We start from the raw sequence: 20,277 nt of genomic DNA on the forward strand, positions 1-20,277 counted from the left end.
TTTTTTTAATGATTAAAAGCAACAACAAATTTTGAATGCATGAGCTGATTGATGATCAGTATAAAGGATGGAGGCCAATTTATCACAAAAGTATATACTACATATTTCCTATTTTTAGTTTCTCAGAAGGGCTAAGGATTATTTGAATTTTTTGCAAATCTCTGTGAATCCCTACCCTGTTTTCGCTATTGACAAACAAAGTATTAACCTGTCACATGACTGTTAAATATGACTGTCACGACTGTTATGTTTTCCAGTCAGCCATAAGTATAATTTAAAAAAAAACACATGACAACTTTGTAAATTAAAGTGTATACACACTAAAAATTCAGACTCAACTATTTTACACACAAACAGGTTTAAGTACAAATTCACTAATTATTTGATAGATAGTTGTCTCTATAGGTTTCATATTGCATTTATTTAATTATTACTATTCATTGGATAAAACTAGATAGGAAAAAAAGCCCAGACTATTATAAATAGCTGAATCTTTCTTTGGAATGAATTTATAAAAAGCCAATATCAAGAACTTTGTAAAGATTGTAAATCACCAAATCGCTGATTTTGACCATGTCTTCACTTTTAAATATCTCTTTACAATTTTTTTTTCTTTTTGAAGACTTATTTCTTTATGTACAGTACAGTGCAAGAACTCACAGTAAGGAGTAGAAGTTTCTTTTTCTATAGCTTCCTAATGAACTATTATTAAGTATAAATTTACCTATCTCTAATTGGACCAGTGATTAACACTTAGCACAGATATTTTCAGATTATTAACTCTTATCTCCTATACACACAAAAAAGAGATTACATATATATCACTTACTAAGTGATAGATGATAGATAAATGCTCATTTAAGTATTTAATTTTCACTATACTTATGGGATACTATTTTGTTTTCAATTAAAAAAACGAGTCATGGAGCAGTTAAAGAGCTTTCTTTAAGCCATATGGCAGTTTGGCTCACAGTTGGGAGCAGGGAAGGGAACCCAAGTAGTCTGATGTTAGTCTCTGCTCTTAACCACTGTATAACACTGCCTTCTCTCTACTAGAAAACACAAGCTATATTACAAATCATCATATTTACAGTATACCTATTAGCTAGTCAGAGCATAAAATTATTTACATTTATAAATTAGTAAAGTCAGAATGAAAATGGCTAATAGGTTTCATTTTGCTTACTAACACCAGCTGAGGGTCAGTGGAGAACTGCTTCTGGATATATAGTAGAAAACAACACGTGGCCAACCCAGTAAGTGCCCCTGTCAAGATCCCCTTAGATTCAATGGCTCAGGGCTCATAGGCTCTAAGACTGCCAACTGCAAATATCTTCCTCAGTGACATTCTACATCTGCTAGAATGTTATAATGAGTACAGCTGGGGCAGGGAGAAATGCCCCTAAGAACAGCCAAGGACAGGAAAGACTGGTGGGAAAATATCCAAGTCTCATGCACTGGTGAAGGAGAACTCTCAGAATACTCTGTGTGCTCCCCATAGAGCCCAAGTACTCACTGAGCTACCCTGTATATCAACGTGCCTTGTGTTGCTTCCTCCACTCTTTGCCTTGTTTCCCATTCCATTGTCATGGCTTCCTTGTAGTCAAATCTATTCCTTATACTCAAATCTTTATCTCAGGGTTTTCTTCTGGGGGAAGCCAACCTACAGAAATACTCTGAGTGATAAGGTATGCCTAGTGAGGCATAAAACAGGCAAGTAAGTGGCTGTTTGCCTACCAGACATGTCACAGCCATGAATTAAGTGGCAAAAATAGGAGATTAAGGTGTATGGCTGTGGAATTTATTATGTTGTCTCTGTAAAATTAGGTAATCATACCTACCTCATCAATTTTAGGAAAGATTTATATGATTCTCTTGCATGTGCTTTTCTTTCAACAGTATCACATTATGTTTTTAAGTAAAATGACTGAGAAAATTAGATTGATGCATCTGTCCAAAGATTGGGCCTACAGAAAAATCATCCCTTTAATTCCTCAATGATCCAGAAAGAACTGGGCCAATCCTGGAAGATTCCATTCCACAGGCTTCCAAGGACAGTATTACCATCATGAAGTGTAATAGAACACATGCAGGTGAATTAAATTATAACATGTGTCCCAAGTCATTCTACATGTGAAAGGATTTTCAAAACTTGAAGGATGTAGGTGGCGTATTATTAACAAAGAGCTGAAGTCTTCTAATTCAGTCCAATGAGGAGAAGCAGCACAGAACAGGTCTTGGGTGATGAGAAAGATCTGGAAACAAAAGAGAGAGAAATATCTGCTTATTTAGTTTCTTACGCCTTGGTTTTTCCATCTGTGAAGTAGAGATAATAGGAGAATGAGTGGTGGCACAGCAGTACAGTGTAATGCTCTGAGAGGCTAAAACACATGGAAAGGTTCCAGGTTCATATCCAGGGAATGCCCTAAGTACATTGGGTACACTCATGCCCATGGTCAGGGGTTTGCTAAGGCTGGAGGTAGACCATGGTGTCAGGACTTGTTGGGGGTGTTTGTCTCTCTGTCTCTCTCTCTCTCTCACTCAGTCTCACTCATAGAAGAAATAAACATTTTTAAAAATGGAGATAATGGGACTCCCAAGGTTGTGAAAAAAAAATAAATATCAACACAGTACTAGACATGGAATGTTCACTCAGTGCATATAAACTGTATTGTTAATATTGTTAATATTGTTTTTTGTAACTTACTTAAATTTGCCTCGTATCTTTCACAATGTTCTATTATAATTTACACAATTACCTCAGTTTTTTACCTGGACTGCTGTATTCTTTTAATTATGCTTGAAGGTGTTAGAAATCCACAGTCAGGACTTGCTGCTCTGATGTTCCATCGGTTGTGGCTGCAGAATTTACTGGGTAGTAATCCAGTTATGTTTTTTCCAATGAAGGATGATTGTTAAAACATCATTTCTTACTGCTTCTGCAAAATAGCAACTTTTGGTGAGGGATATGTGGCATTCTGTTTTAAAGGAGGTTGGCAGTGCACACTCATCCTCAAGAGCTACTGGAAATCAATTAAATTTGGTCTTCACTGTGGAATTCAAGCAGTGCCTGTGGTTAAAATGGCTTCTTTGCTCAGAGTAAAGAGGTTAATATTTGTCCTGCTGTTTCCTAGAACTCATTGGCTTACAGTCTTTTTTTTAAAAAGCAAATAAGATAAAAAAAATCAAGAGGGAGGCTCAAGTTTTTGATGGTCCATGAAGGCCAACATGGCCCCCTACTTTCCAGGAGTAGGACATCATAACTTGTGAGATTATGAAGGGAAAGTTTCTCTTCATAGTAGGACCATCTGGCACTCTGCAGAATTGACTGCCTCTTGTGGGCCTGGCGTTTGTCTCACAGAGCTGTGATAACTCTCACAGGATTGCAGTTTAGGGGAACTTCTAAATATTGCATGAAATATTTTAGGATAGCTTTCGGTGGTTTCATTTTTTATGATGTTTCTACAATTTTTTTGATGTTCTTAAAATTATACATAATTTTATCACTCTTGCTATACATACACATAAAATATTTTTATAAAATACAAACACCTATAAAATAAAAAACAAATATCCATTATTCTACCATGTAACAGAGTATTTATTTTTCCATGTTCACCAAATATATGATTTTTTAGAGTTGTAATAAAATTTAAGCCTACATTTCACCTTACTTTTCATAAGACATTTTTGTTTTAAGAATTATTCGTAAAAGCTTTTTATATCCCCATTCAGATTATATAGTTTTTACTTTTATTAGAAGCATACTATTCCAGGGACCAGCAGTTGGCATAATTGCTATGTTGCTGGACTCCCATGTAGTTGATCACGGTTCGAGTTCTGGAACTCACACCAGGCATGTGTGTATGTATGCCCAAGATTCCAAGAGGAGAAGGGATTGCGGCATGGCTATCCCCCGTGGGGGGGAGGGGAGGTGATTTCTTGCTTTCTGTTTCTCTGTCTCTCTGTGTCTTTTTGGCGAATGTATGCACCTCATAACAAAATCCTCTCAAAAAAAAAGCATAATATTCCATAAAGTGAATGCCATCACAAGTTTTTTACACCCTTCTTCTAGTGCTGAACATTTATGTTGCTTCCAAATTGCTTCTTCATAACTACTATAGCAACAAGCAATTTTGTTCTATGTGACTTTTCCATCCTTTAGGCCTTCCTTAGGAGAGATTCTGTCAGTTGGATTATTTAAGAGCAGAATGTGTGACCATTTAAAGGATGCATAAAGAGTTGAGAAGGTGCATCATGCTAGAAATGGAGAAGCAGTAGCCATAGAGAAGGAGGGCAGCCTGAGGGTATGGAACCTGGGAAAATAAGTCACGAATGTTTTAAGGAAGGAATAGTCATTTGTGTCCAGTGCTACTGAAAGGTGATTAAAGGAGGGCAGAGAATTGGCCATCAGAAAGTCCAGGCCCTGTGGTAGTACCAGTGTAAGCAATGGTGACCACAGATGGTCACAGTTACTACTCTCCTGGGACTGACGATCTGGATGATTCTATAAAAATGCAGTGCTGTTTGTTTACAAGAGGAGACCATTTGTCCAATGGAAAGGGATATACTTCCATTAGAATATTTATAAAGAACTTAACAGACTTGTAAGGCAAAGAACATGGTAGACAGAGGAGAAGGTATATGCAAAGGCCCTGGTTGAAGGGAACATGACATACTGGAGACCTGAAGATCATTTAGCCTGGAGTTCAGAGAAAGAGAACAGTACTAGGGTGACTAGAGAGGTAGGTTGTAATCGTGCCATCCATATTAAAGAATTTAGCATTTGCCTCTGGGAAAGACATGACCAGAGATGTATTTTGAAATGGTAACTCTGGCCAAAATGTGGAAGGCACATGGAAGGTATGCTTGAGACACTATAGTATTTCAACAGTGATCACAGAAGACCACACAAACAGTTGATCGTAGTAATTGCTATAATACCTTTAAAAATATTTTCTTATAAAGACTAAGTCAGATAGCTGCCGTTCTTCTCTTTCTTTATATATATATATATTGAGATATTTGCTATAGGGCATGTGTACTTACTGGATAGACAGAGAGACAGAAAGCAAAAAATCACCCCTGAGGGGGTCTGGCCATGACACAATCCCTTCTCCTCCAGTATCCTTTTGGAATTTTGGGCACACATGCACACATGCCCAGCATGAGTTTGAAGCCACTGGGTTCAGAACTCGAACTGCAGTTGGCCATGTAGAAGTCCTACAACACAACCATTATGTCATGTGCTGGTCCCTGCCACTGGTCTTTAAACAATTCTTTAAGGATCATACAGTTGGTGTTTCTGGGAAGCCTGTGAAAATTTTATGTAAAAGTGATTCCTTCATGGGGAAAGTGTCACATATACTCAAAATACTCTTAGTTTCATCTCACAGTTTGCTACAACAATCGCAACTCTTTACCAACTCTTATGGCATGTAGATTTGAAGACATAATATTTTCTGTCTCTGAGTTTCTGTTTCAATTTCAAAATTTGGAAATGAAAACCTTATTTAAGCTTTCTCAATTGTGATTTGCTAGTCGCAAGAAATTGGTCAGGCTGAAATAATAATGAAGTGTTTTGAGAATGTTCTGGAGGAGATTGATAGTGAAACCTTGACTTTTCAAATTTTCTTATCATTTAGTATTTCACTTGATATTCAGGTAGAGAAAAACCCAGTTGAAATATTAATACTTGAGATGGAATTGTCAGAACCACATCTGCTACCAGTAACTCAAATGGACTTAAATGAAAATGAAAACAAAATTTTTTGCTATATAAGAGGAAAGTTCATAAACAGGCAGACTTTACTTCTGGTGGGTTCACGAGTACAAATAACTTCACCTTAATTCAGTTATCCTCACTCTTCTTTCAACTCTGCTCTCAGGTGTTCTTGCCATATGTTATTTCCTAGATGTGCCAAACTCGTACCATACTATTTTAGCAACCCTAGCAGAAAGAGTACCTATCTCTTCCCATGAGCTACACCTGAAATCCCAGGAGTAGCCATATTCCCCGAGTTGGAGTTGTAAACCCTTTCATAAACCAACAAGACTACAAAAGAATGAAGTCATCTTTTTTTTTTTTTTTTTTTTTTTTTTTTTTTGAGAGGTTTTTGCTATAGAGCACATGCGCTCGCCAGACAGACAGAGACAGAAAGCAAGAAATCACCCCCCCGGGGGGATGGCCATGCCGCAATCCCTTCTCCTCTGTTCTCCTCTCGGGATCTTGGGCACGCATGCACATGCGCCCAGCGTGAGTTTAAAGCCACTGGGACTGGGACGCAAACCGCGGTTGACTACATAGGAATCCAGCGACATAGCCATTACGCTAACTGCTGGTCCTAGGAATGAAGTCTTCTTATACTGGATAGAGTTCCTGGCAGCCAGGAATGATATTGGTTCCTCCAAATTCACATATCCTGTGATTGAGAGGGGAGTGTTCTCCAAAGGAAAAAGGATGAATTGTTTTCAGGTGTGCAAAAAAAAAAAGATGGATGTCCACCACAGGAGATGATGAAGATCTACTTGGAGTAATTCCCATAATCTTAAAATGTAGAACCAAAAAGTATGTGCTGGACATTCAGATTCAAGGTGTACTAGGGTATTTCAAAAAGTTTGTGGAAGGCCCAGCCTTGGTGATGATGCAGGTGGTAATGTACTGATCTTCAGTACTGGAAGCCACATAGCCAACCACAGGTTTGGATCCCCAGACAACCTTAATCATACTGCACATGTGTGCATGGCCAAGATCCTGATTAGCTGGAGGATTCAGGGAAAGAAAATTATGATATGACAAGACTGCATAGGGGGTGCCTCTATCTTTTATAAAATAATTTTTTTGGCAATTTATTCTCTCTTGAGTGTACTGGCTTTGTTTTTAATGATTTATTTTATTTTATTTATCATTATTATTTTAATTTGCTACAGGCTACATGTGCTTGAGATAGAGATAGAGAGAGAGAGAGAAAGCAAGTGAGAAAGCAAGCCACCAAGTGCCCAGGACTCAGACCATAGTCAGCCATGTGAAAGTCTAGCACCTTAATCATCATGCCACCTGCTGGCCCCATACATAAAAAATTTAAAACTTGTGAAAAGATGGGATTACATATGAGTTTACTGTGATGGAAAAGGTTTTTGAAATTCATGCATAGATTTTTTATAAGTTATTTCCATTTTCTATGGGCTTTTTGAAGATTCCTCACACATATACCCCCTTCATCTCATTTTTTTTCATTTTATTTACATTTACTCATTGTACATCTTTGCAGCATACAAAATTAATCTTCCCAGCATGTATACCCTGCACATCAGTCCATAGATATTACCATACACATCATCAACATATAATCTTCCATTTTGTGTCTGTTATATGTTTTGCTTTTCTTTCTTTTTCCCCTCTTGATTCCCTTGATCACACCCTCCACTGTTCTCTGTCTTCCCACACTGTCTCTAGTTTCCAGAGTTTCTCTCTGTGCCTTTATATCTTCCAATATTTCAGTTTCTGCCATAGAATGCAGATTTGGTATATATTGAGTGGAGGCATACAGTATTCCTCTTTCATAGTTTGACTTGCTTCATTCAGCATTAAATCTTCCATATTCATCCACTTTCTATCAAATATCAGAGCTCATTGTTTTTTATGTCTGTAGTATTCCATAGTGTATATGTGTGACACTTTTTCAATCCAATCTTCTATTCTTCTGTTCTTGGACATTTGGTTGATTCCATGTTTTAGCAATTGTGAATAATGCTGCAATAAATACAGATGTACAAATGTTTTTCCAACTGATTGTGTTTCTATCATTTAGGTAGATAGCCACTAGTGGAATTGCTAGGTTATGTAGTAGTTCTATTTGTAGGTTTTTTTTTGTTTTGTTTTGTTTTTGCGGAGGTGGGGGGGTGGAGTTTTTGCTGTAGGACACACGAGCTTGCTAGAAAGGCAGAGAGAGACAGAGAGACAGAAAGAGAGAAATATCACCCCCCAGAGGGGACTGCAATGCCACAATCCCTTCTCCTTCATTCTCCTCTCAGAATCTTGGGCATACGTACCTGGTGTGAATTTAAGCCACTGGGTCCAGGACTCGAAATGTGGTCAACTACATGGGAGTCCAGCGACACAGCCATTATGCCAACTCCTGGTCCCTTGTTTGTAGGTTTTTGAGCAACCTCCATATTGTTCTCCACAGTGTTTGTGCTAATTTACAATTCCACCAACAATGAAGGAGAATTCTTGCCTCGCCAGCACTTATTATTCTTACTGTTTTTTTCTCTTTTTTTTTTTTGGAGCGGTTTTTCTTATAGGGAGCGTGCGCTCACCAGAAAGACAGAGAGAGACTTGGGATCTTGGGCTTGCACACACACGCACCTGGCGTGAGTTTAAGCCATTGGACCTGGGACTCAAACCATGGTCGACTACATGGGAGTCAAGCAACATAGCCATTATGCTAACTGCTGGTCCCTATCATTCTTAATTTTTTAAATCTTATTAATTCTGACTGGGGTTAGGTGGTATCACATTGTGGTTTTGATTTGCACCTCCCTAATGATAAAAGATGTTTTGCATTTTTTCATATGTTTTTTTAAAATATTTTTTATTTTAATTTCTTTTCTACATTAAATAACAGCAAATCACTTAGCTTATAAAGTGAATTTTCCAACATGAATACACTTTACACCAGTCCAGTTGAGGATACTAAACACATTATCATCAACAGATAATGGCCTATTTCTGTTTCTTCATATGTTTCAACTGTTCATGTATCTTCCTTGGAGTATTGTCAGCTCTTTTACCCATCTTTTAATTGGATTGATTATTATTTTTTGGGTGAACTGCTTGAGTTCCTTGTATACTGTTATCAATCCCTTATTTGAGGCATAATTTGCAAATTATTCTCCCATCCCAAGGGTTGTCCCTTCACTCTAATATTGTTTGTTTGTTTTGTTTTATGTTTGGTTTTTGCTGTGTAGAAGCTTCTGAACCTGATGTAATCCCACTTGTCTGTTTTGAATGTGGTTATCTGTGCTTTGGGAGTCTTATTTTTAAAGTTTTTGCCTACTCCAGGGGGACCCGCAGATGGCATAATGGCTACATCATTGGATTCCCATGTAGTTAACTGTGGTTCAAGTCCCAGACCTGGTGGCTTAAACTCACACCAGACAAGTGGATGAAACTTGGGGAGCCAATCCACTTCATCTTATTTTTTAAAGGAATTTATTCTCTCACTCATTCATCAAGTTATACACTATTTTTCCTCCAGAAATATTTCAGATTGATTATTATGTATGTACCACATGGAAAGTGGTATAAATTTAAACTGGAGAAAAAGAATAAAGATACAGATAAGAGAAAAAGAAGATATATATATATATATCCTAGAGAGACTACAAATTTAGGTAGGGCTCTTTGAAAGCCTAAGAGGTAAGATATGTCAGTTACCCTATTCACAGGGATCATAATTTTAAAATAACCCCCTTGCCCTACACCTTTCTCAGAAATCAGATGAGCTAGGAATTTTTCTTAAAAGATGTGGTGACCAGCCTCCTCAAGAGCAAATAGCAAATAAAGCAGTGGCATGTTTCATAGGACTACTTTGCATAATAATCTTTGGTGTGATTATGCTCATTCTCAAGCATAATTCATTCAAAGCAATTCTGGAGGGACCACTTTTTCAAAGAATTAGATTTTTTTTTTTTTTAAAGATTGTGTTCGAGTAAAGGAGAATTCAGCAATTGTTCTTGAGATGATGAGGGCTGGGATATGCAAGGTTCAGGATACCGGTAATAATCTTAGCCGTTATACCAGTAATAATAACAGTAGACTTATACCCATGATGATCATTTATTGAGCATTGTACCAGGTACTAAGTGTTTATGTGTACAGATTATCTCACTGATTGCTCTGAAAAGTGCCATAAGATCATAGTACTATAACCATGACAATGAGATTTTCCTTTATGCAGTTTTGAAACTCAAAGGTATAAAGACTTTCTCTGTGCATAAAATTTGAAATAATATGATTCTCACTTTACGTACACCCCTGTGGGAAAATAGTTCCAAATTATGCAAATTGTGAGTTGTGACAAATTTTTAGGAACTTATCCCTAGTATAAAATGCTATAGTCCAATATTATCATATCACAGCTGTGGACACTTAGGTTTTATTAGATTGAAAAACATTCAGTTCATGAAAGGTGGAGCATTAATTTGAACTCAGCATTCTAGAGCTGGCTTCTTCAAGGCTAATGTATATTTGAGGAAACCATTGACTAACTCCTTTTTATAAACATGGAGAATTCTCACATTCACTACATGATGAATTATTTTTTGAAGTTTCTTTCTGTCTTTAATGAAAGATAGACCCTCAATATAACCTCTCTATACTGTGATTGTCCCAACCCTTCAGCCAGCCAGAATCACAGATGTACCCAGCATACACAGGTAGACCCAGGATCTGTATCCTGAGCCATTCCATATGACTCCAGTGTCTCACAGCAGTACTCTACTGCCTGTGATGATGGCTAGGCCATGATTTTTTCTTAAACTGGATCATTATTTAGCAAGTTGCATTCCGATATATATTTTACTTTCTGAAAAACACATCTTATGTATGGTGACAAATGGAACAGGTAATAACTACTGCATTCCCATAGAAACTTCTGTCTATAATAAAATTGTTCTCCCTTGCTTTTCAAAATTATTTTCAAAGAATGGAGCAGGTGCACACACTGAACCTGCTGAGCAGATAAGGGAGTTAGGCACATATCTGAGCACTGCAAATTATTTCTGCCCAGTGGTTTATGATGAAAACTCTGACCACCATCCCCCTTTACTGAAGCTCACTAAAGGGAAAGCAAGGTCCTTGCCATTCACTATAGGAAGGTGGAAGTTCTATTATCTGTTGAGGCTTTGGTTAAAGAAAAAAAATGTCTAAGAAGAGAAACTAAACTATTAAGGGTTTTAAATTTCATAGAAGAGACAATGGAGTAATTCATTGAACATTCTTAGCTTCTTAGGCTATTGTTTCTGCTTCATCAATCATCTTAAAGAATCAAAATTAGATCCAACTTAGGGAAGAAAGATCCCCAGTTTAGGTAATGGCTTAAAGCTGTGGGGTTTTACGGGACCAGCAGATGGTGTGGTAGATGGGGTGCTGGACATTCCCACATGACCGACCGTGGTTCGAGTCCCAGATCTGGTGGTTTACTTTGTTACTTTCCCTCTTTCTCTCTCTCTCTGTGTCTCTCCCTGGACAAATTAAACTAAAGTGAATGAATAAATAAAATAAAATAAATAATTATTTTTTAAAAAGCTGTGAGATTTTTACTCTGCTGATCATGAGTGAAATATTTGAGCCCTCAACCATGTGATTTTTTAAAATTTGTTTATTTTATTTATATTTATTTATTTATTTTTAGCTATTTCATCAGAAATATCACCAAAGTCCTAGCAAAGTTCATTTTTTCCCTGACTGCACATTAGCTGAAACAGGATTTTTCTGTCCACCACATACAGACAGAGCCTAACAGAAGGGGATAGAAAATGTCATCTGGGTAGGAAGGCCTTTACTCTGTGCATTGATCTTTGTTCCTTTTGTATGCCTGTGTCACCAGCTCAGTCATTTTGATCCAATATAGTGCTGCTGCTAAGCCATTCTTGTTCTGGCAAGTTTGCTGCTTTCTAGCAAGAAAAGAAAAAAATTGAAGGTAATGGAAGAGATGAGAAATAATTATGCCCTTGACATTCTAGCTTTTGTCTGACTTTTCTTGGTAATTTATTTGGCTGAGCATTTCATGGCTGATCAACAGTACAATTATGTCTTAGCTTCTTCTCATCCATCTTCAGGAATATCTCAAGGAAAGCCTTAGTTTTTCCTTTGGTCTATAAGTGATGTTGCTTTGCTGAGTATTGTAGCCTTGTAAGGCAATGACTTGAGAAGTAAGGACGTTTTGAAGATTGAATTGAAAAAGATAGGGGAATTGATTAATTGGTCCAGGAGTATCTTCATGACCAAAATAAATGTTATGGTCATATTAAAGCAACAAGATTGCACCTAGTTTTTCTCTCCTTTTGGCTCCTCACCCAGTAAACTTCTTTAATAAATGATTGATCTCTACTTTACAATTCTTTTCATGCCTTTGACATATCCTAAGTCCAGTTGCTAAATTTTATGATTCAAGATGCAGGAGAGAAACAAATTCACTCTTTAAAACCAATTTTTTATCCAGAGTCTCAGGTATGCACATGTACAGCATTTTGAGTTTCTTCTTATAAATATACATCAGGGAAGAATGGCAAAGACCACATTTTGTGAAAAGTGAGACAATTTAGTTCTTAGTTTGTGGGAGTTTTGTACATATTAGACTGGTTCAAATCCTCATCTTACACTTAATATCCAATGTCAAACAAGCTACTTTGACAGCCATCTGCAAAATGTTTCTCAACATTGTCATCACTTGTGTTATGACACCTGGCATGTAATTGCTGCTAAATAAATGGCAATTGTTCTTATAACTAGTATCACTTTTTTATAAAGTATGATTGGCTAAAGATACAGAGAAAATTCTGAAGTGTCTTTAGCTGCCACTCATCTTGGTTATCCCACAGACCTCCTCTGTCTGGAATATGGAAACCCTAGAATTGACTGCTTGCTTCTCATTGTCCCCCAAGAGAAGGCATAGAAATGGAAATCTGTCCTTCTGGTTTGCCTGGAGCTTTCTTGCTCCCTGAAAATTTTTTGACCAATTAAAGATCTTGGTGTCTAATAGTGCATGCAGGAGAACCCTGAGTAACCATGACATTTCTCTGGAATTCTCTAATTATTAGATTCAACCCTTCTCAGGATTATAGAATCTTCTTTCTGCAAGTTAGTTCCTCTGGGGAAAGAATAGTGGTTGAGCTGCTGTTGTCTGTTGGCTGTCTTTAAACTGGGAGACAATGGATTGGATCCTCAGCCTCAAAATCCTTAGAAGTGTTCATGTTCCCAAAACCTAATGATGAACATTGGCTATTACAATAAATCCTCTCCTATATGAGCATGTCTGGCTACATTTGTGCCATTTGTGTAATCTGTCTCACGGAGAAGAAGCTTTGAAATAGGAGGAGATAAGAGACTAGTGTGTAGCATTTTCTGATAAGCCATATGACCTTAGGTAGACCTTTGCTCTCATAGAAACTCAATTTTTGTATCTCAAAGGCAGAGGTGATAGGGCCAACCTGGTAGCACAGGTTAAGCTCTGAACATAGACAGCTAGGTGTGGCCAACTGAGATTGCAATCCTGTCTTCTGCAGCCCAAAAAACATGCTCTGCTACAAATCCTGAAAGAATAGAGAAATGGAGAAGGGATTGTGGTGTGGCCCATGTTCCACTGAGGGGTGCTTTGTCATTCTCTTTCTTTCTCTCTCTGTCTCTAGTGAGGACATGCACCCTCTGGCAATTAATAGAAAGTGGATGGGGACAGCCAGTGGTGTTGAGGTTAAGGGGACTGACCTCATGTGGCTAATCACATAGTTCAAGTCCCAGACCTGGCTGCTTGAGAAAAGCAATGAGGCATGTATGCATGCATGCCCCAAATCCCGAAAGGCGAGAAAGATGAAAAAGAAGGGATTGCAGCATGATCATCCCCCCATGGTGAGGGAGGGGGGTTGTACGTTCTTACTTTATCTCTGTCTCTGGTGAATGTATGCATCCTCTTCGCACTTTTTTTTTCTTTAAAGTGCAGGTTATAATGTTAACCTCTTGCTGTGTCTGCTCAAGACGAGATAGTCAAAATGCTTTAGTCTCCTTAGAAACATTATGGTTCTAGTCATTTGTTTCTTTCTTGATAGCTTTTCAGATTCAAATGAACTGTCCATGACTTTTTTGTTTGGATGTTTCAAATGCCTTTCTGATTGTCAATACATGCATGTTGAGCTGAGTTGCATTGAAATGAAATCATGATTCATCAGGACTCATCGTTTTCCAATGCATTTATTTTGATTTACTTCAACCACTCCTTGAAAGTCATTTTTTAACTCATGACTTTCCTCCTTTTAGGATTCTTTCTCCATGAAATGCTGGAGCAACTCTTCCTGTGACATGATAAAAGATCGTGCTCATTGCAGTGGTATTTTCTATTCATTTCTTTTTTTTTAAATTTCGTTTCTTTAAATACAAATTAATTGTTAGCTCTCAGAGAGTATCTTATAGATACCATTAGGTGGTCCTGGCTATGGTAGTGGAAGCCTAAAACTTGCTTTACAAAAAACAATGTCTTTGGGTCTCTATTAAATGGTACTTTATTTCCTTGTTTCCTACCTCAGCATAAGATAAAGTAATGAAAATTTGTATTTTAATGCTGTTTATTTTATCTGCTGTAGCCAGATAAAAGATACTCAGTGACAATTCATTTGAAAACTCACAATTTTTAGAATCAAGCAAGACTGGTGTGCAATCCTAGCTCTGCCATTTTGTTCCTTTGGAAAACTAACAAAGACTCAGCCTCTCAGGAATTAATAATTCCTTTTCCTAAGAGCCTTTTTCAAAGGTAAATAAGGCACCAGACACAAAATGTATAGCACCTTGTAAGTGATCAACTGATAAAAGTTTCTTAAGAAAAGTTTCTTAGGAAAAGTTCAAGTTATTTGACTGAATTGATATTTGTAGCTTTTGAGAGATTGGTTAAGACATAAAGATTAAATTATTGCATTTTTTAGGGTCAGAATTTCTTCAGCTTCTAATTTTAATTTAGGAAGAATTTGTTTTACTTCTAAAGAAAAGCTCTTCAGAAAGCTTTTAGCAATGATTAAAAACTTTGTATCTAGTTTCTCTTAAAATATACATGTGTTTAAAATTTGTAAAGGAGCGGAGAATATTTAGCAATATTGTGTTTAGAGATTTGATCGAAACCCCAAATATTTTGAAACCTAATGCAACCCATACCTAGATTTGCTGATTTATTTTTAGCTCTTAGAAAGTCCAGTTATTTAATCTCTTCATCAAACTGCTTGAAGTTTTCATTTCTAAATAAATTAAATGATAACAAATAATGAGCCAAAAATTAAAATGTATCCATTTAAGGGGAAAAACAAAAATCTGATGGAAAATGAACGTGAGTTTGAATAAAATGGAAATATCACTTGTCTCCCTTGATTTTCAGCTCCAAGTAAATTAAGTACTGAAGTAAGAGCCAATAAAAGTGCCGTTGGTCAAGTTCTTCAGCTTTGGATTCTTCACCTATGACAAGCAGACTACGTTCATTTAGTGATTAAAGGAGGTCTGAGGAATTTGACATCAGTTGGCCTGACCATCTGCCTCTATCAGCATAGACTCTCCTACAGAGAACTATCCTATCTGATTTCATCCTGCCCTTCTTTTCCTTACATGGTTTGAGAAAATGTCATGACTTATGTGTGGAATAATTGTAGCTGGTTGAATTAGCCAGGAGTTGACCATGAAAAGCCAAGTGTGTATCAGAGCATGCGTTAGGTCAAACATGATCTCCTCCCTGAAGCTAACTGCAGATTTACAGGCTTAGACGCAACATATTAATGAGTGTGCAGCAAAGCAAATCATAGAATTTAAGTAATGATTATTAAAGGATGATGGAGAAGACAGTGCAGTGGGGAAAGCATAGACTAGCCATCATAAAAATTTGTTTTTAATTAACCCTATAGCTTTGCATAAATTACCTTCCTTTTTGTTCCTTAGTCATACCACAAATGATCAAATATAAGAAAGACCAGACAACCTCTCCAATTTTTCTAAATAATTTCTATCAGCCATCTACCTACCTATCTATCAATCAAATATATATATATGCGTGTGTGTGTGTGTGTGTATGTGTGTGTGTATTTTTCCTTGATGGAAAGAATTCTATAGGAACCTAGAACAGTTGGTGAAGGTGAGAAGGTGAGATTAAGACTCTTCAAAAGATGGACTGACAAGAAAGGAAAATTGTGCAGCTGTTTCATCTTGCTAAGATAGAAAACGAGTCTTTTAAGCTTGTCAGTTTTGATCCTAGCCACAGCAATCATTGCCCTTGTAGATATGGTACAAGTGAAGTGAAAGCAAAGTTACACCCCACTAAAAGGCATATAGTACATTCTATTCCACTTCATTCGAAATAACTAAATTTACTGGCTAATCCATGTGCTTAGCAAAATGCACGACTCTAGATAGAGATGTATTATTATATAAAATATTTGTCCCTCAAGAGTCTTAATCTTTCTGAGGCACAACAGGAATTTATTAATAAAAGTTATATATTAACTTTCTATTTAAGTATAATAAATGTATCAAAAAGAACATAAATTATAAGTGTGTATACAAAGCTATTTGAAAAATCTGTGGAAAAATCAAAGTATGAACTTATTTTGATAAAAAATATTAAAAGAAAACCTGAACTCCATGTATAGTTTTTGTCATAAAATGTGTGTTCCATGGACTTTTTGAAGACACCTCTTACATGAATTTTCATAAAGTGAGCACATCAAGAAACCAGTACCTATACAAAAAATAGAATATCACTAACCTAAAATTTCTCCCTGGGCTCCACAAAGTCACTAACCTCAACCCACTATCCTGGCTTCAAACATCAGACATTAACTTTATCTGTTACAGAAGTCACATAAACAGAATCATACAATTTATGCTCCCCGTATCTACCATATTCCTCTCATTGTCATGTGTATAAAATTCATTCATGTTGGACGTAGTAACAGTTTGTTCTGTATACATATATATCTTGAAGTGGAATTGATGGGTCAGAGGATTCATCCTTAGTGACTATTGACCACCAATCAGTTTTCCAAAGACAAATGTTCGCACATATTTGGAGCAACTAGAAATTCATTTTTGCTGATGGCAAGTAAATTAGTTGCTATACATGTGTGTGTGTGTAAATATATATAATCATCACTTATGTTATTCATTTTAACCAACCAAGTATGTGTAGAGTAATATTGCATTGTGATGTTAATTTCCCTTCTCTTACAACTAAAGTTGAGCATTTTTTCCTGTTTATTGACCTTTTGGATTTCTCTTTTCTGAAGTGTCTATCTGAATATTTTTTCCATTTCTTCGCATTAACTTAGTTTTATTTTCTTTATTGGTTTGTAAGAATTCTTAACATATTTTCTTTTGTTGGAAAAATCCATTGCTAATAACTTCTCTCTGTCACTTGCCTTTTTATAATTTTTATGATGTCTTTTAATGAAAAGAAGTTTTTTATTTTAATGTAATCAAATTAATGTTTATTCCTTTATGAGTAGTACTGATTATATCTAGTTTAAAAATTCTTTGCCTAACCCAATATTGTGTTGGAATTCTTTCATGGTATTTAGGCCTTTTTTTTCAGACTTTTAATCTACCTGAGTTGATTTTTGTATATAAATATATAGGAACAGATTCATTTTTTCCCTATGTATATCTAATTGACCCTTTCATTGAAAAGAAATCATCCTTCCCCCCCCACAACACTGAAATGTCATTTTTGTCACAAATTGAACGATTGGATGTGTGTTGGTCAACATATATGCAGATATGTGATGTGCCTAGAGTCTTATTCTGGGCTATTAGTTTATTGTCTCTCTGTGTCATCTGTACACTATATCAATAAGTTTAGCTTGGGACCAGCAGTTAGCGTAATGGCTATGTCACTGGACTCCCACGTAGTTGACCGCGGTTCGAGTCCTGGACCCAGTGGTTTAAACTCACGCCGGGCACGTGTGTGTGCGTGTCCAAGATCCCGAGAGGAGAATGGAGGAGAAGGGATTGCGACATGGCCATCCCCCCTGGGGGGTGATTTCTTACTTTCTGTCTCTATGTCTCTCTCTGTCTGGCGAGCGCACGTGCCCTATAGCAAAAACCTCTTCAAAAAAAAAAAATAAGTATTGCTTTATAATAAACTTGATTTCTGATAACATAAGTCCTATAGCTTTGTTACTCATTATGACTTTTTTGAATCTCTCCCCATAAATTCTAGACTCAGCTCAATAATTCCATTTAAGCAAACAGAAATCCCGGGGTTTGGTTGGAATTGCACTGACTACATTGATAAGCTTGAGGGAAATTCATAATCAATAGTAAATCTTCTAATTTATAAACATGATATATATCTCCATTTAGTTAGGTCTTCCTTAATGCTCTCGCCATTTATAAAGTTTTTAATATAGGAGTCTGACATCTTTCATTAACTAGATTCCTATTTGTTTTTAATATTATTATAAATAATATCTCATTTTATTTTGGTTTGTTGTATTTAAAAGTTAAAATTATTTTTGTATTTATGATTTTGCTAAATTTAATTATTCTAAATTTTATATTAATTATATTGATTATTAAGCAGAAGAGATTTTTTTTTTTTTTTTTGGGGGGAGAGGTTTTCGCTATAGGGCGCGTGCGCTCGCCAGACAGACAGAGAGAGACATAGAGACAGAAAGTGAGAAATCACCCCCCAGGGGGGATGGTCACGCCGCAATCCCTTCTCCTCCATTCTCCTCTCGGGATCTTGGGCACGCACGCACACGCACCCGGCGTGAGTTTTAAGCCACCGGGTCCCGGACGCAAACCGCGGTCGACTACGTGGGAGTCCAGCGATATAGCCATTACACTAACTGCTGGTTCCCCTAAGCAGAAGTGATTTATGTTACTCTGGAATTCTTTGCTTTATTTATTTATTTATTTATTTATTTATTTTTTTGGAGAGATTTTTCGCTATAGGGCGCGCGCCCTCGCCAGCCAGACAGAGAGAGACATAGAGACAAAAAGCGAGAAATCACCCCCAGGGGGGATGGTCACGCCACAATCCCTTCTCCTCCATTTTCCTCTCGGGATCTTGGGCACGCACGCACACGCGCCCGGCGTGAGTTTTAAGCCACCGGGTCCGGGACACGAACCACGGTCGACTACGTGGGAGTCCAGTGACATAGCCATTACGCTAACTGCTGGTTCCCGTGCTTTTGCTTTTTTTGCCCCAGAGAGCTTGCACTCATAAAGTGGGTATGTGGAGAAAAGAAAGAATATGCTCTCCAGCAAAGCATGGTAAATCTCAATTTCTTCCATATCCTTCCCATCAGGATTTTGGGCATGTATGCACTTGCACCTGGCATGTTTTAAGCCTCCAGGGCCAAGATTCAAACTATGTGAGATTGAGCTCCCAGTGCACAGGGTTTAAACCTGTGCTATGGGGCCAGGCTTAGGAATTTTTATGGAAGCAATACAATGTTATGATCTTTGAAAGCGAGTGCTTCAGTGGCAGAACTGGGGTTAATCTTTTTCTTATGCCATGTCTGAGTGAGGCAAATCACGTAATTTTCTCATCTAAAAGCAGCAATAACCAGGGTACCTCCTGAATAGGTTGCTACTGGAATACAGTAAAATAATTGATGGTAAATGTTCAGCACAGGGTCTGGCAGGTTGGGCTTTTGACACAATTTATGTAAGCTGTAAAGTATGAACCATCATTTAACACCTAACAGTTTTATGTCCTTTTACTCCTTATTGGTCATATTGCTTTCTCTAAAATATTTCTAATGTTATAAAATCAATCAAGAAGTATTATAAAAAGCTCTCAGGTCTAAGTCATGAAAAGTCTGCACAAGTTCTGAGAGCGGAGTAAAGCTACCTGCGCAGCCCTATCACTGTCTCAGCTGCTCTACCTTCAAGTCTGTGGAGGAGAGAGCAAGGTTTTGTAATTCAACTCTCTTATCTCCATAGGTATCAGCGAGTCCTTGTTTTGCCATGATCCTATTTTCTTTAGTGCCAGCTAAGACTTTTTGGCTTTTATTATCTATTTATATGGTAACTGTAAGAATTCCTATCAAGAAAGGATCCCACCTATTCCTTAGGTTTCACTTTACCTAACTTTTCCTACCATTGAGAGCCTTCGAGCTTTACTCAACAGTGCGCAATACAAATGCATAAGATGAATAAGTAAAGTAGATCTAGAGTTTAGCATATTCAGGTTACATTGTTCCTAACTGCTACTAATTCCAAACTCATCATAAATTCAGATTTAATATGGGTATGAAGGAAAGAGCACTGTGTATATTGTGTGTGTATGTGGTTTTTTGCTATTTTTAATCAAAAATACAAATCCGAGGGAAACACTCATGGCTTAGATTACGATATTCTAGAGCTAATGAATTGTAGACCATGAACGCCCCATTTTATTTATGCTTTCAGAGAGAGAAAGTTATTTCTCTGAAAACAACTTTTTTTTTTTTTTCTTTTTCAGAGAAATAAACTTTCAAGACGAACTGGGGAAATTTTGGACAAAATGTTAGCACCATGCTAAG

At 37.0% G+C, this 20,277-nt stretch overlaps 1 long non-coding RNA gene across 1 annotated transcript in view; it reads left to right on the plus strand.

Annotated features, from left to right (window-relative positions):
• LOC102469033 (uncharacterized) overlaps positions 1-15,755 on the plus strand; it is a 38,644-nt gene extending 22,889 nt beyond the window's left edge. The window contains exons 2-3 of the long non-coding RNA XR_335335.1: positions 14,036-14,105; positions 15,138-15,755. This is a non-coding gene — a long non-coding RNA (uncharacterized LOC102469033). The remainder of the gene's footprint in view (positions 1-14,035; positions 14,106-15,137) is intronic.
• The last annotated feature ends 4,522 nt before the right edge of the window (positions 15,756-20,277 follow it).

Source organism: Tupaia chinensis, unplaced genomic scaffold (genome assembly GCF_000334495.1).
Source record: "Tupaia chinensis unplaced genomic scaffold, TupChi_1.0 Scaffold000392_1, whole genome shotgun sequence".
Classification (NCBI taxonomy): Eukaryota; Metazoa; Chordata; class Mammalia; order Scandentia; family Tupaiidae; genus Tupaia; species Tupaia belangeri.